We start from the raw sequence: 25,876 nt of genomic DNA, 5'->3' as shown, positions 1-25,876 counted from the left end.
CTACCAGGATGATGAAGATGAAACGAGGGCGGACATTTCAGCAAGACAGTGATTCCAAACACACAGACAAGGAAACTTTCAGCTGGTTTCAGAGGTTGAAGATAAAGGTGGTCCAGCCAATCAGCTGACTGGAATCCAAAGAACTAAAGAGTTCATAAAAGAGGTGTTGTGTGGGCCGCTGAAGAGGAGGTACTGCTGGCCCACCACCACCAGATGGCGCCCTGCTTGAAGTGCGGGCTTCAAGCACGAGAGGGCATCATAGCAACTGGGAGTGACAGCTGTCACTCGTCATCAGCACCAGCTGTCACTCATCCACATCACATCACCATCACCATAAAGGCCGGACTGCAACTCCACCTCCCCGCTGAGAAATCAGCTACCTTAAAGGTAATTCTCTGCTGTACTGAAAACTGTGTCATAGTCTGAACTCTTTTTGCAGCCGCTTTCCTGTGGTGTGCCTTATCTGCTGGATTGGCATTTGGTGTGAACAGCGACGGCTTCGCTTCACACCCCAACCAGATAAGTGGTTAGACAGGAGCTGCACGAGTGTGTTATTGGAGGTGGAGGTGCTCCCTCCCTAAGGAACACAGACTGTGGGATTACTCACCTGTGCTGTTTTTGTTCTCTGCCAGCAGTGCCAGGTCTGACAGCTGGACACGGTGGCCACCTGGGGACCCAGGACTTGGCGGCTCCGGTGTTCTTCAGATCCGTGTGGGGATCCGGCTCGGTTCTGGACAGGCGTCTCCTATCCTCAAGCCTGCTCACACGTCACTCAACGTGTAATTGACTGTAGTTCCAAACCTGTTATTGTCTGTATTCCGTTGTGCACAATTTACAACATTAAAAGCCCAGTGAACAGGAGGTCAGCTCTGTGGAAAAACAGGTTGCTGATTTCCTCCTATCTAAAGGTATAGAAATGGATTTAAATAACATTGAAGCGTGCCACCCTCTGCCCCGGAGAAATGACGGTGATAAACGAACCGTCATCATGAGATTCATCAACAGAAAACACAAAACAGCACTGTTAAAACAAGGAAGAAAACTGAAAGGGACAAACGTATTCATCAGTGAACATCTCACCAAACGGAACGCCGACATCGCCAGGAAAGCACGCTTCTTGAAGAAACAGGGAAAAATCCAGCACACATGGACTTCAAACTGTAAAATATTCATCAAACTGAACGGATCACCAGAACAAGCAAAAGTCATGGCAATAAGGAACATCGAGGAGCTGGACAAATATGAACAATAGTGTTTCTTAAAGCGAGGATCTGGACAAATATGACCAATAAGGTATGAGGACACAAACACATCACAACACCATGACACAGACCAGAGGAACCTATTCATCTACTACATCATCTACATCTGGAGACAAGAAGGATATAACTCAAAGGATTGCTGATCATGGAAAAGTAGAACTGAGAACATTTAAATACACAGACCACAATGTACTGGACTTGGAGCACGATATAGACCCGGACAATAATTTCTTCTCAAATATCAATGACAGTTGTTGCTATTATACAGATGAACAGTTTAATCGGATCATTAGAACGGATAACAAATTATCAATAATCCATTTCAACAGCAGAAGTCTATATGCAAACTTTAACAACATTAAAGAATATTTAAGTCAGTTTAAAAAAATATTTAACATAATTGCTATATCAGAAACATGGATCAATGAAGATAAAGGAATGGATTTTGAACTGGATGGATATGAATTTAATTGTGTAAACAGAAAAAATAAGAGTGGAGGAGGAGTGACTGTGTATGTGGATAAGAACATGGATTATAAAACAGTAGACAATATGACAACTGTGATCGATAACTTATTAGAATGTATAACTATTGAAATATGTGAAGAAAAAAGCAAAAATGTATTAGTCAGCTGTATATATAGAGCACCAGGATCTAGTATTGAAACATTCACTGACTGTATGGAAAAAAACTGTGTTCATTTGTGGTGACTTAAATATTGATCTGCTCAATCCAAATAAGCATAAAATAACAGATGAATTTATCAGTATAATGTACAGTATGAGTTTATATCCAAAAATCACCAGGCCAAGCAGAATTACATCCCATAGTGCCACCTTAATTGATAATATATTCAGCAATGATATTGAGAATAACACTGTGAGTGGATTATTAATCAATGACATTAGTGATCATCTACCAGTTTTCATCGTTTATAATAGAAACCATCGGCGGAATCAGCCAGAGGAGAAAATAAAATACAGGCGAGTGCGGACAGAGGAAAACATGAACACACTAAAGAAGGATTTACAGGAGCAAAACTGGGAAAAGGTATACAGTGAAAGTGATGTTGATAGTGCATATGAAACTTTTTTACAAATATTTACATCATTATATGATAAAAATTGTCCAATTAAACAAGACTACAGAAAACAAAAAATCCAAGCTCGACCATGGATGACGAAAGGGTTACGAAATGCATGTAATAAGAAAAATACACTGTATAGAGAATTCATAAAACTAAAGACTAAAGAGGCAGAAAATAGATATAAGAAATACAAAAATAGATTAATATTATACGGGTATGTAGGAAGGAATATTATAGTAACATATTATATAATAACAAAAACAATATTAAAGGAATATGGGATATATTAAATAGCATTATCAAAAATGGTAATAAAAAACAGAGTTACCCTCAGTATTTCATTGATAATAATGTCAAGAAGGAAAATAAGGATGAGGTAGTCAACGGTTTTAATAATTTTTTTGTAAATATTGGACCAAGCTTGGCAGAAAAAATTCCCGATTCCCAACCTGAGGATTGGGATAATAATCTCATAGAAAGAAATCCCTGTTCAATGTTCCTCACAGCAGTGGATGGAAATGAAATTATAGACATTGTGAATAATTGTAAATATAAAAGATCTACCGATTTAAATGAAATTGATATGGTGGTAAAACAGGTCATTGAATGGATTGTAGAACCATTAACATACATCTGTAACTTATCATTTCAAACCGGTAAATTTCCCAATCAAATGAAAATAGCTAAGGTTGTGCTGCTGTATAAGACTGGGGATAGACACCACTTCACAAATTATAGACCTGTTTCTTTGCTTCCACAATTTTCCAAATTATTAGAAAAGTTATTCAATAATAGATTAGACAAATTCATAAATAAACATAAATTACTTACTGATAGTCAATATGGATTCAGAGCACATAGTTCAACATCACTTGCATTAATAGAATCAGTTGAGGAGATTACAAACGCCATAGACCACAAATTACATTCAGTTGGAATATTTATAGACCTTAAAAAGGCTTTTGATACAATTAATCATGACATATTAATCAATAAACTTGAACAGTATGGGATTAGGGGGTTGGTGTTGCACTGGGTGAGAAGCTACTTAAGTAACAGAAAACAGTTTGTGAAGTTGGGGGAATATACATCATCATGCTTGGACAATGCTTGTGGCGTCCCACAGGGGTCAGTATTGGGTCCAAAACTGTTTCTAATTTCTATAAATGATATTGTCAATGTTTCCAAAATATTAAAATTAGTATTATTTGCAGATGACACAAGCATTTTTTGTTCAGGGGGGGATTTGCAGGAGTTACTGAGGAGGATCAGTATAGAAATGGGAAAATTGAAAATATGGTTTGACAGAAACAAATTATCATTAAACTTAAGTAAAACAAAATACATGTTATTTGGCTATTGTAATACAGACATAGAGGTTCAGTTACAAGTCGAGGGGGTAGATATTGAAAGGGTACATGAAAATAAGTTTCTGGGGGTGATAATAGATGATAAGATAAACTGGAAGACTCATATAAAACATATACAAAGTAAACTGTCAAGAAGCATTTCAGTTCTAAACAAAGCGAAACATATTCTGGACCACAACTCACTCCGCATTCTTTACTGCTCACTGGTTTTACCATATTTACAGTACTGTGCAGAGGTATGGGGTAATACTTATAAAGGTACAACACAATCACTATCAGTAATGCAGAAAAGAGCTATAAGAATTATTCATAATACTGGCTATAGAGATCATACAAATCCACTATTTTTACAATCCAAATTCTTAAAATTCACAGACTTGGTTCATTTTCAAACAGTACAAATTGTGTATAAAGCAATAAACAATTTACTTCCAGCAAATATTAAAAATATGTTTTTTAACAGATCAGGGGATTACAGTCTGAGGGGGAAATTTAATTTAAAGCATCAGTGGGCACGAACAACATTAAAAGGTTTCTGTATTTCTGTCTGTGGGGTGAGGATGTGGAACAGATTGGGAGTGGGGCTCAAGCAATGTCCAAGCATGAACCAGTTCAAACAGCGGTACAAAAATATGTTTTTTTCTGGGTATAGGGAGGAGGAAGGGTAATGAGGGTTAGGGTGTTTTTGTTTTTTGCTTCGGCTTGTAAATATATAGTATTTTGTATGTAAGTAGGTATGTGTAGGTGTATATTTATGTTTGTGTATATATATGTGTATATATGTATATGTGTATGTATATGTGTATGTATGTTGATGTGTGTATGTATATATGTATGTGTATGTGTATATATATGTATATATATATATATATATATATATATATTGATATCGGTTTAGGCGTGTAGGAATCTATGTGTATATGTGGCAAAGGGTATTACTGGTTGTGGGGAAGAAGGGGTAGGGATAAATAAGCTGATGCTTCACCCTACCCCTTTTCGGACATGTTGGGTACACAGTAGGAACTTTTTTGTTGTTGTCTTTACTGATCTATCTTGTAATTGTTGTTGTATCAAATGTTCGAAATAAACAGTTTTCATTCATTCATTCATTCATTCATAAATTGTTACTGTTTGGCTTATCCATTGCCCGTTCATTTGCGCCCCCTGTTGTGGGTCCGTGTTCCTACACTTTCACAACAAGATTTCTCGGCAGGCGTCATGGATCCCGAGGGGCGTCAACCATCGCTTGAACAGCCAATGGAAGAGCGAGGTGCACAGGCGCCAGCAGGAGGCGTGTTAGGTGAGCTGCAGCACATCTTAACCGCTTTTACTGCTCGGTTGGACTTAGTTACCGAGCAGAGCATTATTCTCAATCGAAGGATGGAGGCTCTCACCGCCCAGGTGGAAGCGCATGCTCAGGGCGCTGCTGCAGCACCTCCTCCTGCTGACTGAATGCCAGAAACAGACATTCGTCTGGTCGTTCAACGAACCCCCCCACCTTCCCCTGAAGCATACATAAGCCCTCCGGAGCCGTACGGAGGCTGTGTTGAGACGTGTGCGGACGTCTTGATGCAGTGCTCGCTCGTCTTTTCACAGCGTCCCGTCATGTACGCGTCTGACGCTAGCCGGGTGGCTTACGTTATAAATTTGCTTCGAGGAGAGGCACACACCTGGGCTACGGCGCTCTGGGAGCAGAATTCACGGCTCCTAACGACATACGAGGTCTGTCAATAAAGTATAGGTCCTTTTTATTTTTTTCAAAAACTATATGGATTTCATTCATATGTTTTTACGTCAGACATGCTTGAACCCTCGTGCGCATGCGTGAGTTTTTCCACGCCTGTCGGTGACATCATTCGCCTGTGAGCACTCCTTGTGGGAGGAGTCGTCCAGCCCCTCGTCTGAATTCCTTTGTCTGAGAAGTTGCTGAGAGACTGGCGCTTTGTTTGATCAAAATTTTTTCTAAACCTGTGAGACACATCGAAGTGGACACGGTTCGAAAAATTAAGCTGGTTTTCAGTGAAAATTTTAACGGCTGATGAGAGATTTTGAGGTGATACTGTCGCTTTAAGGACTTCCCACGGTGCGAGACATCGCGCAGTGCTCTCAGGCGCCGTCGTCAGCCTGTTTCAAGCTGAAAACCTCCACATTTCAGGCTCTATTGATCCAGGACGTCGTGAGAGAACGGAGAAGTTTCAGAAGAAGTCGGTTTCAGCGTTTTATCTGGATATTCCACTGTTAAAGGAGATTTTTTTTAATGAAAGACGTGCGGACGGATTGCATCGTCGGCTCGCAGCCACCGCAACGCTCTGCCACAGGAAAAACATCTCCGATGGAAACCTTAAGGACAAGTTGGAACATGTCCAGCTGTTAAACAATTTCTCATATACTCACTCCACTGAAAGCCATCAAAAGCTGCCTGGATTTTATAAATGGTTATCAACACGGAGGTGTTTTTCCTGTGCCGCCGCACCGCGCCGGCTGCGTCCCGACGCGCGGACCAGTCCGCACGTCTTTCATTAAAAAAATCTCCTTTAACAGTGGAATATCCGGATAAAATGCTGAAACCGACTTCTTCTGAAACTTCTCTGTTTTCTCACGACGTCCTGGATCAATAGAGCCTGAAATGTGGAGGTTTTCAGCTTGAAACAGGCTGACGACGGCGCCTGAGAGCGCTGCGCGACGTCTCGCACCGTGGGAAGTCCTTAAAGGTACAGCATCACCTCAAAATCTCTCATCATCCGTTAAAATTTTCACTGAAAACCAGCTTAATTTTTCGAACCGTGTCCACTTTGATGTGTCTCACAGGTTTAGAAAAAATTTTGATCAGACAAAGCGCCAGTCTCTCAGCAACTTCTCAGACAAAGGAATTCCGACGAGGGGCTGGACGACTCCTCCTACAAGGAGTGCTCACAGGCGAATGACGTCACCGACAGGCGTGGAAAAACTCACGCATGCGCACGAGGGTTCAAGCATGTCTGACGTAAAAACATATGAATGAAATCCATATAGTTTTTGAAAAAAATAAAAAGGACCTATACTTTATTGACAGACCTCGTATGCTGGGTTTGTGAGGGAGTTCCGACAGGTGTTCGACCACCCTCATAGAGGCGAGACCGCTTCAAGCGTGCTGCTGTCGATAAGACAGGGGTGTCGGAGCGCAGCGAAGTATGCAGTCGACTTCCGCATTGCGGCAGCGCGAGCTGGCTGGAATGCTGTTGCGCTCCGCGCCGCCTTCGTAAACGGACCTGTCTCTGGTCCTTAAGGAGCACCTGGTGGCGAAGGACGAGCCGTGGGATTTAGACGGGCTTATCGACCTGGTTATACGGTTAGACAACCGATTAACAGAACACCGACGGGAGCGAGACGAAGGGCGTGGTCAGGCACAAGCCTTCCCTCTTCCTCCCAGGTCCGAAAGGGAGCCGTCTTCTCCACGCTCCACAACCAGGGCACTCCACGTGATGACAGCTCCCCCTGCTGACGTTGTTAGAGAGACGAGCAGGGCCAAAAGGCGATCAGATCAGAGACAAAGGAGGCTGGTCCGTGGGGAGTGTTTTCTCTGCAGCTCAACCGAGCACACACAGAAAAAATGCCCCAAACGGTCAATACAGCAGCACTCGTCCTTAGAGACTGGGCTAAGGGTGGGTCACAATACCCACACGGGGAGACCCCGAAAATCTGCACGCATCCCAGTCACAATCCTAAGTGGGGATCTAACCCTTCACGCCCCACCAATGGTGGACACGGGGTCGGAGGGGAATCTGCTGGACAGCAGATGGGCAAAGGAGGTTGGGCTCCCTCTGGTGGCCTTACCGTCACCATTGTCGGTGTGGGCACTAGATGGCACCCTTCATCCACTAATCACACACCAGACACAGCCAGTGACATTGGTTGCGTCTGGAAATCACAGGGAGGAGATTGTGTTTTATGTAACACCTTCTACAGACATAAAACAGAGCTTTAATTCATTTGAAAGCTTGACTCTTAGTCTTGTCCATCCAAATTGGAAGTCCCAAAAACCAGTTTTATTTGTTATTATCTATCGTCCACCTGGTCGTTACTGTGAGTTTCTCTGTGAATTTTCAGACCTTTTGTCTGACTTAGTGCTTAGCTCAGATAAGATAATTATAGTGGGCGATTTTAACATCCACACAGATGCTGAGAATGACAGCCTCAACACTGCATTTAATCTATTATTAGACTCTATTGGCTTTGCTCAAAATGTAAATGAGTCCACCCACCACTTTAATCATATCTTAGATCTTGTTCTGACTTATGGTATGGAAATAGAAGACTTAATAGTATTCCCTGAAAACTCCCTTCTGTCTGATCATTTCTTAATAACATTTACATTTACTCTGATGGACTACCCAGCAGTGGGGAATAAGTTTCATTACACTAGAAGTCTTTCAGAAAGCGCTGTAACTAGGTTTAAGGATATGATTCCTTCTTTATGTTCTCTAATGCCATATACCAACACAGTGCAGAGTAGCTACCTAAACTCTGTAAGTGAGATAGAGTATCTCGTCAATAGTTTTACATCCTCATTGAAGACAACTTTGGATGCTGTAGCTCCTCTGAAAAAGAGAGCTTTAAATCAGAAGTGCCTGACTCCGTGGTATAACTCACAAACTCGTAGCTTAAAGCAGATAACCCGTAAGTTGGAGAGGAAATGGCATCTCACTAATTTAGAAGATCTTCACTTAGCCTGGGAAAAGAGTCTGTTGCTCTATAAAAAAGCCCTCCGTAAAGCTAGGACATCTTTCTACTCATCACTAATTGAAGAAAATAAGAACAACCCCAGGTTTCTTTTCAGCACTGTAGCCAGGCTGACAAAGAGTCAGAGCTCTATTGAGCTGAGTATTCCCTTAACATTAACTAGTAATGACTTCATGACTTTCTTTGCTAACAAAATTTATCTATTAGAGAAAAAATTACTCATAACCATCCCAAAGACGTATCGTTATCTTTGGCTGCTTTCAGTGATGCCGGTATTTGGTTAAACTCTTTCTCTCCGATTGTTCTGTCTGAGTTATTTTCATTAGTTACTTCATCCAAACCATCAACATGTTTATTAGACCCCATTCCTACCAGGCTGCTCAAGGAAGCCCTACCATTATTTAATGCTTCGATCTTAAATATGATCAATCTATCTTTGTTAGTTGGCTATGTACCACAGGCTTTTAAGGTGGCAGTAATTAAACCATTACTTAAAAAGCCATCACTTGACCCAGCTATCTTAGCTAATTATAGGCCAATCTCCAACCTTCCTTTTCTCTCAAAAATTCTTGAAAGGGTAGTTGTAAAACAGCTAACTGATCATCTGCAGAGGAATGGTCTATTTGAAGAGTTTCAGTCAGGTTTTAGAATTCATCATAGTACAGAAACAGCATTAGTGAAGGTTACAAATGATCTTCTTATGGCCTCGGACAGTGGACTCATCTCTGTGCTTGTTCTGTTAGACCTCAGTGCTGCTTTTGATACTGTTGACCATAAAATTTTATTACAGAGATTAGAGCATGCCATAGGTATTAAAGGCACTGCGCTGCGGTGGTTTGAATCATATTTGTCTAATATCAATCAATCAATCAATCAATTTTTTTTTTTTATATAGCGCCAAATCACAACAAACAGTTGCCCCAAGGCGCTTTATATTGTAAGGCAAGGCCATACAATAATGATGTAAAACCCCAACGGTCAAAACGACCCCCTGTGAGCAAGCACTTGGCTACAGTGGGAAGGAAAAACTCCCTTTTAACAGGAAGAAACCTCCAGCAGAACCAGGCTCAGGGAGGGGCAGTCTTCTGCTGGGACTGGTTGGGGCTGAGGGAGAGAACCAGGAAAAAGACATGCTGTGGAGGGGAGCAGAGATCGATCACTAATGATTAAATGCAGAGTGGTGCATACAGAGCAAAAAGAGAAAGAAACAGTGCATCATGGGAACCCCCCAGCAGTCTACGTCTATAGCAGCATAACTAAAGGATGGTTCAGGGTCACCCGATCCAGCCCTAACTATAAGCTTTAGCAAAAAGGAAAGTTTTAAGCCTAATCTTAAAAGTAGAGAGGGTGTCTGTCTCCCTGATCTGAATTGGGAGCTGGTTCCACAGGAGAGGAGCCTGAAAGCTGAAGGCTCTGCCTCCCATTCTACTCTTACAAACCCTAGGAACTACAAGTAAGCCTGCAGTCTGAGAGCGAAGCGCTCTATTGGGGTGATATGGTACTACGAGGTCCCTAAGATAAGATGGGACGTGATTATTCAAAACCTTATAAGTAAGAAGAAGAATTTTAAATTCTATTCTAGAATTAACAGGAAGCCAATGAAGAGAGGCCAATATGGGTAATAATAGATTACAATTTGTTCATGGAAATGGGGAATCTTCTTCACAGACTAAAGTTAATTATGGAGTTCCACAAGGTTCTGTGCTAGGACCAATTTTATTCACTTTATACATGCTTCCCTTAGGCAAATATTATTAGACGGTATTGCTTAAATTTTCATTGTTACGCAGATGATACCCAGCTTTATCTATCCATGAAGCCAGAGGACACACACCAATTAGCTAAACTGCAGGATTGTCTTACAGACATAAAGACATGGATGACCTCTAATTTCCTGCTTTTAAACTCAGATAAAACTGAAGTTATTGTACTTGGCCCCACAAATCTTAGAAACATGGTGTCTAACCAGATCCTTACTCTGGATGGCATTACCCTGACCTCTAGTAATACTGTGAGAAATCTTGGAGTCATTTTTGATCAGGATATGTCATTCAAAGCGCATATTAAACAAATATGTAGGACTGTTTTTTTGCATTTACGCAATATCTCTAAAATTAGAAAGGTCTTGTCTCAGAGTGATGCTGAAAAATTAATTCATGCATTTATTTCCTCTAGGCTGGACTATTGTAATTCATTATTATCAGGTTGTCCTAAAAGTTCCCTAAAAAGCCTTCAGTTAATTCAAAATGCTGCAGCTAGAGTACTGACGGGGACTAGAAGGAGAGAGCATATCTCACCCATATTGGCCTCTCTTCATTGGCTTCCTGTTAATTCTAGAATAGAATTTAAAATTCTTCTTCTTACTTATAAGGTTTTGAATAATCAGGTCCCATCTTATCTTAGGGACCTCGTAGTACCATATCACCCCAATAGAGCGCTTCGCTCTCAGACTGCAGGCTTACTTGTAGTTCCTAGGGTTTGTAAGAGTAGAATGGGAGGCAGAGCCTTCAGCTTTCAGGCTCCTCTCCTGTGGAACCAGCTCCCAATTCAGATCAGGGAGACAGACACCCTCTCTACTTTTAAGATTAGGCTTAAAACTTTCCTTTTTGCTAAAGCTTATAGTTAGGGCTGGATCGGGTGACCCTGAACCATCCCTTAGTTATGCTGCTATAGACGTAGACTGCTGGGGGGTTCCCATGATGCACTGTTTCTTTCTCTTTTTGCTGTGTATGCACCACTCTGCATTTAATCATTAGTGATTGATCTCTGCTCCCCTCCACAGCATGTCTTTTTCCTGGTTCTCTCCCTCAGCCCCAACCAGTCCCAGCAGAAGACTGCCCCTCCCTGAGCCTGGTTCTGCTGGAGGTTTCTTCCTGTTAAAAGGGAGTTTTTCCTTCCCACTGTAGCCAAGTGCTTGCTCACAGGGGGTCGTTTTGACCGTTGGGGTTTTACATAATTATTGTATGGCCTTGCCTTACAATATAAAGCGCCTTGGGGCAACTGTTTGTTGTGATTTGGCGCTATATAAAAAAATTGATTGATTGATTGATTCTACCTCGAGAGTGATTTTGGGTTTTCCATGGGTGTTAAAACACAATCCCCGGATTGATTGGCGTCTGGGGTTGTGGTTCAGTGGAGCGAAACCTGCCACAGGGAGTGTTTAGGATCCTCAGTTCCACCCGGTGTAACAGCTAAGGAGGAGGTTTTAGTCCCCCCCAATCTGGCGGCGGTGCCAGCCGAGTACCATGACCTTGCTGACGTCTTCAGCAAGGATCAGGCACTCACGCTGCCCCCGCACCGTCCGTACGATTGTGCCATTGATTTGATACCGGGCGCTGAGTACCCGTCCAGCAGGCTGTACAACCTCTCACGTCCAGAACGCGAATCAATGGAGACCTACATCCGGGACTCGTTAGCTGCCGGGTTGATCCGGAACTCCACCTCCCCGATGGGTGCTGGTTTCTTTTTTGTGGGCAAGAAGGACGGCGGACTCCGTCCATGCATTGATTACAGAGGGCTGAACGAGATCACGGTTCGCAACCGATACCCGTTACCTCTGTTGGATTCAGTGTTCACGCCCTTGCATGGAGCCCAAATTTTCACTAAACTGGATCTTAGGAATGCTTATCACCTGGTTCGGATCCGGGAGGGAGACGAGTGGAAGACGGCATTTAACACCCCTTTAGGTCACTTTGAGTACCTGGTCATGCCGTTCGGCCTCACCAATGCGCCCGCGACGTTCCAAGCGTTGGTTAATGATGTCTTGCGGGACTTCCTGCATCGGTTTGTCTTCGTATATCTGGACGATATACTCATCTTTTCTCCGGATCCTGAGACCCATGTCAAGCATGTACGTCAGGTCCTGCAGCGGTTGTTGGAGAACCGGCTGTTTGTGAAGGGCGAGAAGTGCGAGTTCCACCGCGCTTCTTTGTCCTTCCTGGGGTTCATAATCTCCTCCAACTCCATCGCCCCTGATCAGGCCAAGGTTGCGGCGGTGAGAGATTGGCCCCAACCAACAAACCGTAGGAAACTGCAACAGTTCCTCAGTTTTGCAAATTTCTACCGGAGGTTCATCAAGGGCTACAGTCAGGTAGTTAGCCCCCTGACAGCCCTGACCTCCACAAAAGTCCCCTTCACCTGGTCGGATCGGTGCGAAGCCGCGTTTAGGGAGTTGAAACGCCGGTTCTTGACTGCACCAGTTCTGGTGCAGCCCGATCCCAATCACCAGTTTATAGTTGAAGTGGACGCCTCTGACTCAGGGATAGCAGGGCTCCTATCCCAGAGCGGGGAGTCCGACAAGGTTCTCCATCCATGTGCCTACTTTTCCCGCAGGTTGACCCCGGCTGAAAGGAACTATGACGTCGGCAATCGGGAACTTCTAGCAGTGAAAGAGGCTCTGGAGGAGTGGAGACACCTGTTGGAGGGAGCATCGGTACCATTTACGGTTTTCACGGACCATTGGAACCTGGAGTACATTCGGACCGCCAGGCGTCTGAACCCCAGGCAAGCCCGCTGGTCACTGTTCTTCGGGCGTTTTGACTTTCGGATCACCTACCGCCCCGGGACGAAGAACCAACGATCTGACGCCCTGTCCCAGGTGCACGAAGAGGAGGTCAAGACCGAGCTGTCTGACCCAACGGAAACCATCATCCCCGAGTCCACTGTCATGGCCATCCTCACCTGGGACGTGGAGAAGACCGTCCGGGAGGCCCTGACATGGAGCCCGGACCCGGGGACAGGTCCGAAGGACAAGCTGTACGTCCCACCAGAGGCCAGGGCTGCGGTCCTAGACTTCTGTCACAGTTCTAAGCTCTCCTGTCATCCAGGGGTGCGAAGGACCGTGGCAGTGGTCCGGCAGCGCTTCTGGTGGGCGTCTATGGAAGCCGACGTCCGGGAGTATGTCCAGGCCTGCACCACCTGCACCAGGGGCAAAGCCGACCACCACAAGGCCCAAGGCCTCCTCCAGCCTCTGCCCGTGCCTCATCGCCCCTGGTCTCACATCGGCCTGGACTTTGTCACGGGCCTCCCGCTGTCCCAGGGCATGACTACCATCCTCACGATAGTGGACCGGTTCTCCAAGGTGGCCCACTTCATGGCTCTCCCGAAGCTCCCGACGGCCCAGGAGACTGCAGACCTCCTGGTCCATCACGTCGTGCGTCTGCATGCGATTCCATCGGATATCGTCTCAGACCGTGGTCCTCAGTTCTCCTCTCAGGTCTGGAGGAGTTTCTGCAGGGAACTGGGGGCCACCGTGAGTCTCTCGTCCGGGTACCATCCTCAGACGAACGGACAGGCAGAGCGGGCAAACCAGGAATTGGAGCAGGCCCTCCGCTGCATAACCTCTGCGCACCCGACGGCCTGGAGCAACCATTTGGCCTGGATCGAGTACGCTCACAACAGCCAAATATCATCTGCTACCGGCCTCTCCCCATTTGAGGTGTGTTTGGGGTACCAGCCCCCATTGTTCCCGCTAGTGGAGGGAGAGGTTGGGGTGCACTCGGTCTAGGCCCATCTGAGGAGGTGCCGTCGGGTGTGGCGTACCGCCCGCTCTGCCCTGCTCAAAGCCCGGACGAGGGCCAAGAACCATGCAGACTGCCGGCGTTCCCCGGCCCCTACGTATCAGCCTGGGCAGGAGGTTTGGCTTTCCACAAAAGACATTCCCCTGCAAGTGGAATCCCAGAAGTTGAAGGACAGATACATTGGACCTTTCACCATACTCAAAATCATCAGTCCAGCCACAGTGAAGCTGAAGCTGCCAGCTTCGCTGCGGATCCACCCGGTTTTCCATGTGTAACGCATCAAACCTCACCACGTTTCACCCCTCTGTACCCCCGGACCGGCGCCGCCTCCTGCCCGGATCATCGACGGGGCGTCGGCTTGGACCGTGCGCTGGCTTCTGGACGTCCGTCCGAAGGAGGCGCCCGTTGAGGGGGGGGTCCTGTTGTGTGGGCCGCTGAAGAGGAGGTACTGCTGGCCCACCACCACCAGATGGCGCCCTGCTTGAAGTGCGGGCTTCAAGCACGAGGGCATCATAGCAACCGGGAGTGACAGCTGTCACTCCTCATCAGCACCAGCTGTCACTCATCCACATCACATCACCATCACCATAAAGGCCGGACTGCAACTCCACCTCCCCACCGAGAAATCAGCTACCTTAAAGGTAATTCTCTGCTGTACTGAAAACTGTGTCATAGTCTGAACTCTTTTTGCAGCCGCTTTCCTGTGGAGTGCCTTATCTGCTGGATTGGCCTTTGGTGTGAACAGCGACGGCTTTGCTTCACACCCCAACCAGATAAGTGGTTAGACAGGAGCTGCACAAGTGTGTTATTGGAGGTGGAGGTGCTCCCTCCCTAAGGAACACAGACTGTGGGATTACTGAGTGTGCGTACTCACACTCACCTGTGCTGTTCTTGTTCTCTGCCAGCAGTGCCAGGTCTGATAGCTGGAGACGGTGCCCACCTGGGGATCCAGGACTTGGCGGCTCCGGTGTTCTTCAGATCTGTTGGCGGTGAAGGCCGTGTGGGGATCCAGCTCGGTTCTGGATGGGCGTCTCCTATCCTCAAGCCTGCCCACACGTCACTCAACATGTAATTGACTGTAGTTCCAAACCTGTTATTGTCTGTATTCCGTTGTGCACAATTTACAACATTAAATTGTTACTGTTTGGCTTATCCATTGCCCGTTCATTTGCGCCCCCTGTTGTGGGTCCGTGTTTCTACACTTTCACAACAAGAGGTCCCCAGAACCTTCAAGATCTGAAGGCTGTTTGTGTGGAAGAATGGACCAAAATCACACCTGATCAATGCATATGACTAGTTTCTCCACACAGGAGGTGTCTTGAAGCTTCATGACCAACAAAGACTTTTGTACAAAGTATTCACTAAATTTCAGTCAGCGTGTTCAATACTTTTTCTCCGCGTCATTGCATTTTATGACGCATAACTGTACTTGTTTTGGTTTCAATTCAGTTTCAATTTAATCATCTTATAATGCACCACATCACAACAAAAGCCGTCTCAAGGCGCCTCACACAAAACAGTTAACATAAAAATTAAAATAAATAAATAAAAAATAAAAAAATTCAAGTAATTAAAAACAGAAGTAAACAAATAAAACAGATTAAAAAAAAAAACTATTCATAAGAAAGACTAAAGAATAAAAACAGGTTTTCAGTCTTGACTTAAAAATGTCCACGGACTCCGACTGCCTCACAGTCACAGGAAGACTGTTCCACAGGGTGGGTGCACGATAAGAAAAAGCTCTTTGACCCGCTGACTTCTTCTTCACCCTGGGAACACAGAGACGTCCTGCATCCTGTGATCGCACAGCCCGGGCCGGCACGTAGGGTTCCACCAGATCAGCCAGATAAGATGGCGCCAGTCCATGAACAACCTTATAAGTCAATAACAAAACCTTAATATGTGTTCTCACAGAGACAGGGAGCCAGTGCAAAGATGCCAAAATGGGTGTGATATGTTCAGACCTTCTGCTACGTGTCAGAGGTCTGGCGGCAGCGTTCTGAACCAGCTGAAGACCCCTGATGCTGGACTGTGGTAACCCTGAAAATAGAATATTAGTATAATCTAGTCTAGAAGAAACAAAGGCATGAATCAGGGTCTCAGCATCAGCCATGGACAGGATGTGTGTTTCTCCATGTGTGTGGGTTAGTCGGCTTGTTACCAACATCTGGTTAAACGTTCACGTCAGTATCACGTTTAGAAATATATTTACTGAGAAAACTAGTGACAAGTTAAATACTTATTTGACCTGCTGGACATACACCTCAATGTTTGTACAAAATCCAGTTATCTGACTTGAACGTCCTCTTTCTACCTTTAATCATTAATAATAATAATAAAAAAAACCAAAGCAAAACAAATAAATAAAGTAAAATAATAAAGAAACAAGTGAACATAGGGTGTGCTGAAGGTTTTTTGTTTTATGTTTCTGAAATGCAGCCTGAGGTGTCATTTGTCCAACAAATGGATCCTTTCTGTCCTCTCCAGTTTTGTAAATGTCCATTCATCACATATTTAAAGTTGGATCTTCTTTCCTGCCACCAGCAGAATGTTTAATAGATATTTGTCTCTTTTTGTCTGTCCTTGGTGTTATGTGTCGGACGCGGTCGGACCACCGACCCAGCGTTTGACAGGACCCAGCATGAAATAAGCAGAGCACGGTTCAAAAGATAACAGAATTTAATAATCATAATGAGTGCAGTGATAAACAACCAAAAATGTCCGCGGTCTGGTGAGGTGAAAACACGGCGCGCTCTCAGCAGCGCAAACAGTCCGGAGCCACAGCAGTTCGGACCCAGGGACCTCGCCAACACCCCCCAGGTGGCCGCGACAAACCGAGTCTGTGAAGAAAGAAAACATGAGGTGAGTCCAACACTCTCCACCCAGAGAGACACAACTCAAAAGGTGCACACAATCAGCAAACACTTCCTGGCTTTAATATAACTCAGCTTCTCACCCTGCAGGCACGGAACAACTCAGTTCAAATCTCCACTGCAGCAGAAGCTGATTAGACAATGACCTTAATAACAGAACAATCTCAAAAAATATGATGATTTGCTGTTGTTTTCCCACATTTTCATCATTGTATGATTTGTTGGTGTAATAAAATATCTAATTATACTTTCCAAATGAACTCCTGCCAGTCCTGTGACTTGCTACATCTCCGTTGTTCTTCCCAAATCATTGTCCACTCATCCTCCGATATGATTATTCCTCCTTCTGTCTCCCATTTAAATGTAACATATAATGTGGTGTGAGATTTTAGGTTTTAGTATAATCCTGATACGATGCCCTTCTTGTTGTACATTTCAGAAGTGGACTAACTTTTCCCTCAGCCCCAACCAGTCTCAGCAGAAGACTGCCCCTCCCTGAGCCTGGTTCTGCTGGAGGTTTCTTCCTGTTAAAAGGGAGTTTTTCCTTCCCACTGTGGCCAAGTGCTTGCTCATAGGGGGTCGTTTTGACCGTTGTGGTTTTTCATAATTATTGTATGGCCTTGCCTTACAATATGGAGCGCCTTGGGGCAACTGTTTGTTGTGATCTGGCGCTATATAAAAAAAAAAGTTGAGTTGAGTTAACTTCAACGGTCCAGGTTCAGGGCTGACCATTTTGTAACAACAACGAGGGTGGTCGCATCTCCTCCACTCTCCCTTATCTCTGTTCTCTGCTTTAACCTTCAAGCCCCTACTTCACCAGACTGTGAATTCCTCAAATTAGATTGGATTCTGGATCTATTGGACTACTATTGGATTAACTATTGGATTAACAATGGAATTGATCAGCTGGACTCTGAATGCTATTGACACCATTTTTTCTACAAGAAGGTCAGGACCGGGGAATCCTACCTGCCCAGATGGAACGCATCCTGCGGGCTATGTTCTCGACTCCTGGAGTTCCTGGTGTGTGGCATACTTGGCACCTTTCTCTGTTGAGGACGTCGAGGATTTATTCATTTTTGGTCTCATGGTAGCAGAGCTGGTACTTATGTGCTGCCCTGATCTAGCGGAAAATTGGCAAGACGGCGGCATCAAGAACCACGGCCCCTCGTTTGTCCGTCATGATTAACGAGGTTGGCAAGGCAGTGCATTCTTAGACTGCGATGACTCTTGAACTCAGACGCAAATTGGATGACATCTTGGAGCAGATGTGCGCCTTGCCATTGAAGTTGAAGGTCTCGGAGGCCGGGGAATATTCTTAATTTATAATTGGGAATATTCTTAATTCATAATTGGGATTTGGTTGTTCAAGTGGAACGGTTAAAAGTGTTTTTCACTGCTCAACCATAACACTCCGAGCTTATTAAGCCTGAAGGACAAATTGCCCGACTGTTTTCCCCCAGAGGAATGTCTTCAGGCCTTAGTGAGATTATTCGGCTCCTTTCTTATCTCAACCCACAAAGACAATAAACTGACTTACACATGGACAAAGATTGAAGCATGCTCCTTTTTTTCTCTATACCTCCCTTCCTGCCCCCCATCACACACCCCATCCCGGCCACCGCTCACGCCACCCCTTTAACCTCTGGGGGCTGCGCAGTTTTTAGCTGCGGCAGGTCCCCGTTCCCCCCAAGTTAGCAGCGGCGTGACTCCAGTTGCAGTGGCCTTCACCCACTTTGCCTCAATTCGGATGTCGGACTGTTTCAAGTTTAGTGCACATAAACAATGTCAAATGTATATGTGTTGTCTTTAATTTTGATGTGTGCCATTATTACAGTAAACAAGTAATAATTGTGGATTAATTGCTGTATCTTGTCTGAGGTAATTAGAGTGTAAACGTAATTGCCCTTTTTTGGGATCAATAAAGTTGACTGAAGTCTGAAAAAAAAGGACTATGTGGACGAATGGACGAGACAGACGTGATGTGCAGCAGTGGCTGGAAAACACATCAGTACAAACACAGACAGATGGGCAGGACAAAGACCAGCGACAACCAACAGTGACCTGAACACCAACATCATTCCATCAGCAGACCGAGAGAGTGAAAAACAGGCTGATGGACAGAGAAGAGACAGGGGAGGGATTACTAAATGTTGTGCAGGTGTGCAAACAGTCCGGACAGAAACAAGGGGAAAGGCAACCAGCAGGAAGTAGTGCTGAGCACCGCACAAAAAACCACACAAAGACAGAAACATACAGACTAAACACAACAAAGCCTTTGATTCAGCTGAACTGTCCTCTGGGACATCCGGAGAATTTGCAGGAACCACAATAAGTTAATGGACATCATAACCAGCCTATAGACGGGTACTGTATAAAAGACTGTGCTGCTGTGCACAGTTCACTTGAACTTCTGATGTCCGACACTTTCTTGCGTACATGAATGCATCATGCCTGCACATGTAGAGCAATACAGGCAGGAGTGATTATGGCAAGGTTTGACTTTTCTTTTGTGGTGATGTCGGACAGATGTTTCTTTGTTGTGTGTGTCCATGACTATGTAAGTTACAAAGTTCCACAAGCTTGTTATGTTCTGTGATAGTTTATTTGGTTTCATGAGTGCAATATAGGGAGTTATAGGAGTTAATTGATTCATTCTGCCAAGTCATCGCTTTGCTAGCTAAGTCCATCTATGCGCTGTTTATGTGCATGTACACTATAAACCTGTTCAATATAATTGAGCATTTATTCAGTATTGTTTTTCATATCTTTATGCTAATATTAATAGCTTTCAGTTCTGATGCAAATTGTATGTACTTGTGTTTTCTGGCTGATTGGTGTTTATGGTGAATTGTAGTTGTTAATCACTCTGTATTTTGTTCTCTGTTGTTGCAGAACCACACAGATTTAAATGTATGACTATATAAACAGTCAACTCTCAAAAGAGACTCTGCATCTTCTTCATCATACTCTCACCTGAACCATGGCAATTAGTGTCCTGACCCGACACCCCTAAGTGTTTGGTGCCACACCTAGTGATTCATCTTATTCTTCCAAACAATTTTGGTCCTTCGAGCCGGATATAAGCAACCACTTTGGTCCAAGATGTTCAGGTCAGAACACAGAGACCCAGAAGGAGATGTGGACTGTCCACACAGACGTAGCCACCCACCACCCTACCTCCAGGACTATGAGGTCAATTACCCAAGGAGGACCCACAGCCCAGTCGATGAGCATGCCAGACAGACTACTACCACTGCTGTTCTCCAATGTCTTCATAGCATGAGGGAAGAAAATGAGCAACTGAGACTTGATGTGCAACGCCTTACTAAGATTATATCTAGCTCTCCTGTACTAGCCTCACCATATGCTGTGTCATGGCCCATATGCAATGAGGAGAAGATGCCTCCCACACCTGCACACACTAGTATGTTGACGCCATTCAGTGGTCATCAGGACCCACGTCAGCATGACAGTGCCTCACAGGTGCCTGTTGGTGATGGGTCTCCACACTCACCATGCAGCCAACGTGACCCTATTGTAGAGCTCCACGACAGTTTACAGTGAGCAGGGCTGCACAATCAGCATGTTTCACTATCACCAGCCAATGCAGGTGGATCCTCTCCTTACTACACAGACTGCGCCCCAGAAATACCAGAAGATGGCGAGTCCTCTCAGTTACAAGGTTCAAACTCTAGGTCACAGTCGCCACTACATTGTCAAGATAGCGGCTGCCCTACATCTGGAGCTGTTCATGGTCAGTTTGTTGACAGCTACAGACCTTCTCATGGTGTTACATTCGATCTGTCCGATGTGAAGCACCGGCCGCACCTTGATGATTCCTTTCATCGCCATGCTGATAGCTTTCACCAATGTGATGACAAATACCTCACTCAGTATCGAGCTGCCTATAGCCAGTATGATGACAGGCCCTCACCTCTACACAGTGCTTCGTACCATCAACTTGATGTCAAGATTCACTCTCTACCTGATGAGCATTATCATCACAGCCACAGTCGAGCTACTGCATCTTATCCACAGCCTGGTCGGGGAGCCCACCATGATGATTGCTACCATCGGCAAGATGACAGACATCATTACTCTGACCTTATAGGTCGCCATGATGATTATTTTTATCCTGTTGATGGCTGACTACTACTATGATCATGATGAACAGTACAGGCATCTTGATGACCGTTACCAAGACGATCCCCGCCATCATCCATATGATCACCAACTTCATGCTGATTGGTATAGAGCTCCACCTATGTTTGGCAGACACCCACAGGCTGATTATATTGGCCCTAAGCCAACAATCCCGGATTTTGTGCATGAGGATCCACGTGAGTTTGCAAGACTGAAGCTTGCTTTGGATAACATACTCTCTCCTGACAGTCCAGAGCGCCTGAAGTTTCAGATATTGATGGATCACCTGAAATGTGAAGAGGTACTGCTCATTGCTGATTCATACAGCAACAGTACATTTCCATACCGTGACACCATGAGAGCACTTACTGCGATGTATGGTCAACCTCAACAGTTAGCTTTGAAACGGATCTCTGATCTGATGGATGGACCCTACATCAAGAGTGGTGATGTTAGGGCCTTCAAGTCATTTGCTCTCCAAGTCCATGCATTAGTGGGCATGTTGCGTCAGTTGGGAAATCAGGGTTGGACAGAGTTGAGGTGTGGTTCACATGTATCTCGCCTCTTAGCCAAGTTGTCACATGACCTAAGAGCCAACTTTCAGAGATTTGTGAATCCCATCTGTACTCCTATCCCAACCTTGCTTGACCTGGCGGAGTAGCTTGAGTACGAGGTTCGTGTACAGGTAGATGGAGGTCAGTACTACTCAGATAAAGGGGAAACCCACTCCATGCAAAGACCGCCGCCCTGAGTACAAGCCTCAGAAGACCACAACCATTCTCCATGGTAGCGAACAAAATGGAAGGTCAGGAAAGGCCATTGCTCTACTCGAAGTGGCACCTGAGAAGCCAAAGAAATACTGTCCCTTCTGTGACTCTACGCAACACTACCTGAATCAGTGCAGCAACTTCAAGCTATTGACAAAGGAGCAGAAGGCAAATTGGATAGAAACAAACAGGAGGTGCTGGAGATGTGGTAGAGAGCACCAAGTGGCCAAGTGTACCCTCAAAGCTAAGTGTAAGCAGTGTGAAAGAAGGCACCTTGAGGTACTCCATGAGGTCAATGCCAGTCAACATGCTGCAGCATCTGATAAGTCCAAAGTACATGAAGAAAGCGCATGCCTGGTGAGTTTGACCTCAGAGACACTGTACCTAGATTGGCCAACAGGTAGCAGCCAAGTACTGCTTAAGTTGAGTCGGGTCATCTTCAAGAGTGGCAACAAGGCACTTGAGACCTACGCTATATTAGACGATGGGTCAGAACGCACCATACTCCTACAAGAAGCTGCCAATCTCTTAGCTCTTCAAGGGAAACCTGAAGATCTGGCTCTCCGCACCGTCAGACAGGAGATTTGCACCATCCATGGAGCTGCAGTTTCGTTTTTAGTAGCTTCTGCCTCACAGTATAGCCACTACTTCCAGATCCACAGGGCTTTCACTGCCATGGGACTTGGTCTTGCCCGACATACTTACCCAATCACAGCCCTGCGAGAAAAGTACCACCATCTCAAGGACTTGCCACTGACAAACTTCAACAAGGTACAGCCACTCTTGCTCATCGGGTCTGATTACCCCCATCTTATTATGCCAGTGGAACCAGTACGCCTAGGTCCCCCTGGAGAGCCTGCAGCTGTGCACACTAGAATAGGGTGGACACTTCAAGGACCATCCAGAGTCTTACACCACCAGCTGACTACACAGCAGTGCCTGTTCACCTCTTGCACCCCTCTAGATGCTGTGCTCTTTAGCCAAGTGGAGAGACTATGGCAACTGGATACCCTGCCATATCGGAGTGAGCAGTTTATTATTTGATCAAAGCAAGATGCGCAAGCAGTCAAGTGGCTTGAGGACAGGACAGCAAGAGTTGCAGTAAATGGAGTAAAGCGCTATATCACCCCTTTGTTGTGGAAGAACAATCTCCCCACACTAAATGCACCCAAGGAAGCGGTGTTGGCTCAACTACGTGGGATGGAAAGACGACTAGCCAAGGACCAAAAAAGGCAGAAACCTACACCAAGGAGATTCATAAGCTCCTAGATGCTATGTCACACCCGTGTCAGCAAAGAAAGCAGAAGAGAGCAGTTGCCCATGGTATATTCCACATCACATGGTCCAGCATAATGGTAAAGACCGTATAGTCTTTAACTGTTCTTTTACATTCAAGGGTCAGAGCCTGAATGACCACCTCTTACCTGGGCCAACACTGGGACCTAGTTTGTTGGGAGTCCTCCTTCGATTTAGGGAACATCCTGTCGCCATCAGCAGTGATGTAAAGGGGATGTTTCACCAGGTTCGACTGCTGGAAGAAGACAGACCCTATTGCCGTTTCCTGTGGCGAGATATGAAAGTAGACAAGGAGCCCACAGTTTATGAGTGGCAGGTGCTTCCCTTTGGGATGACATGCAGTCCCTGTTGTGCCACCTTTGCACTCCAAACCCATGTCAGGAACCACACAGAGCCAGAAGAGAATGCTCATTTTTTGATAGCATGGTGTTTCTATGTGGACAACTGTCTGCAGAGCCTGCCCTCTGAATCACAAGCCAAGAAGTTGGTTGACAGACTGCAGTCCCTTCTCATGAAGGGTGGATTTCAATTGAGGCAATGGGCCAGTAATGTTCCTACAGTCATTGACCACTTACCAAGAGAGTCACAGTCAGAGAGCAGTGTACTCTGGTTCACCCAGGAATCAGAAGACCCCAAGAGCGCACGCTAGGACTCATATGGCATTGTAAATCTGATACGCTGCAATACAAACACCAACAGAGTGAAGGTTCAGAGTTTACCATGCGCAATATCTATCGACTGCTTGCCCAGCAGTATGACCCTCTAGGGTTCATTATCCCATACACGACCAGAGCCAAGATCATCGTTCAATGCCTCTGGGACAAGGAAAGGGGTTGGGATGACCCCCACCTACCCGAAGACCTGCTTCAAGCTTGGCAGCTGTGGGAAAGTGAGCTTCCTCAGCTATCCCCGATAACTCTGCAGAGATGTTATACTCCATCCAGTTTGAACTGTAGCAAGAACAAGCGGACCATTCATGTGTTCTGTGATGCTTCTGAGCGTGCATATGGGTCCGTTGCATACCTGCGCAGTGTTAATGATGAGGGACAAGCCCACATAACCTTCCTGGTTGCGAGATCAAGAGTCTAGCCAAAAAGGCAACTTTCAATCCCCCGGCTAGAACTGTGTGGAGCCCTGACCGGAGCACAGTTGGCTTCAGTCTTGAAGAGAGAGCTCACGCTTGACATTCAGGAAGTAGTCTATTGGACAGATTCGACCACTGTCCTTACCTGGCTCCAGTCAGATTCATGCAGGTACAAAGTATTTGTAGGAACGCAAGTTGCAGAAATACAAGAGCTGTCTGATCCTGCAGCCTGGCGATACATTGATTCAGCAGGCAATCCAGCTGATGACATCACAAGAGGAAAAACACTTGCTCAGATCACTGGAGATAACCGCTGGAGTCGAGGACCACCTTTCCTTCAGATGCCAACCAACTGCTGGCTCCAGTCTCCAGCAGTAGAACCCAAAGAAGAGGTAGAGGAGCTGAGGAAGATGGTGTTCTGTGGCTTGCTGACAGATTTAACCAGTCCAGTAATACCTGACATCCAACAGTTCAATATATATCCAGCACTCCTGGAAGCCACCACACAGGCTCTGCACGGGGCGGCTGACAGCACTGTTCATCCAGCTGCCGAAGACTTCCATAATGCAGAGTTGGCCCTGCTGAGACATGCTCAGATGGAGAGCTTTCCTGAAGAGGATGCATTAATCAAGGCTGGAAAGAATATCCCAGCCACGAGCAGATTGCTTACTCTTGCTCCTGAATATGAGTCTTCTGATCTGATACGAGTTGGAGGTAGACTTCATAGGTGTGACAGCCTGAGCCTAGAAGCCCTGCACCCAGTCGTTCTAGCCCCATCTCACCCAGTCACAAAACTTTTGATCAAGGACTGTGATGACCAGTTACATCACCCTGGAGCTGAACGCGTGTTTGCAGAGCTATGCAGGAAGTACTGGGTATTGAGAGGCCGAGAAGCAGGAAGGAAGCATCAACATAACTGTTCTGAGTGCAGGAAATGGAGAGGCCAACCAGAGGTTCCAAAGATGGCAGATTTACCTCCTTCAAGCTTGAGGCTGTTCCGACCTGCCTTCTACTCAACAGGGATGGATTGTTTCGGCCCTATTCTTGTCAAAGTCGGGCGTAGAACAGAGAAGAGGTGGGGCATCCTGTACTAATGTCTTACCACATGGGCAGTCTACCTTGACTTGTTGACTAACCTGGATGCTGATTCATTCCTGATGTCACTAAGACGTTTTATTGCTCGCAGGGGAAAGCCCTTTGAACTATTGTCTGATCAGGGTACCAACTTCAAAGGAGGAAGTAGGGAACTTCACAAAGCATTCAAAGCCCTGGCTCCTGACATCCAAAACATGTTAGTAGAGGAACAGATCAGGTTCCGTTTCAATCCACCTAACGCTCCACATTTTGGTGGGTCCTGGGAAAGAGAGGTGCGATCTGTGAAAGCAGTGCTTCGCACCACTTTAGGAGCTCAGACTGTGCCAGAGGAGGTTTTGAGGACCGTCTTGACTGAAATAGAGAACATCCTTAACTCCCGACCCTTGGGCTATGTTTTGACCGATGTTGCAGACCCAGATCCTGTCACACCAAACTCGTTGTTGATGGGGCGACGAGATTCCTCTCTGCCTCATGTAGTCTACCCAGAATCAGAACTGCTTAGTCGCAAGAGGTGGAGACATACTCAAGTGCTGGCTGACCATTTCTGGAGACATTTTATCCAGCACTTCCTGCCTACCTTGCAAGTACGGCAGAAATGGAACGCAGAGAAAACAGACATCACCGTCAGAACTGTAGTTCTCATTGTTGAACAGCAGA

The 25,876-nt window shown here is 45.5% G+C and overlaps 1 long non-coding RNA gene across 1 annotated transcript; it reads left to right on the top strand.

Moving 5' to 3' along the window:
* Positions 1-15,226, top strand: LOC117509905. The gene is made up of 3 exons (XR_004560590.1): positions 1-110; positions 279-280; positions 15,217-15,226. It is a non-coding gene; the product is annotated as an uncharacterized LOC117509905 (long non-coding RNA).
* Positions 15,227-25,876: the final 10,650 nt, after the last annotated feature.

Source organism: Thalassophryne amazonica, chromosome 5 (genome assembly GCF_902500255.1).
Source record: "Thalassophryne amazonica chromosome 5, fThaAma1.1, whole genome shotgun sequence".
NCBI lineage: Eukaryota > Metazoa > Chordata > Actinopteri > Batrachoidiformes > Batrachoididae > Thalassophryne > Thalassophryne amazonica.
This window is presented reverse-complemented; position numbering and strand designations above follow the sequence as displayed.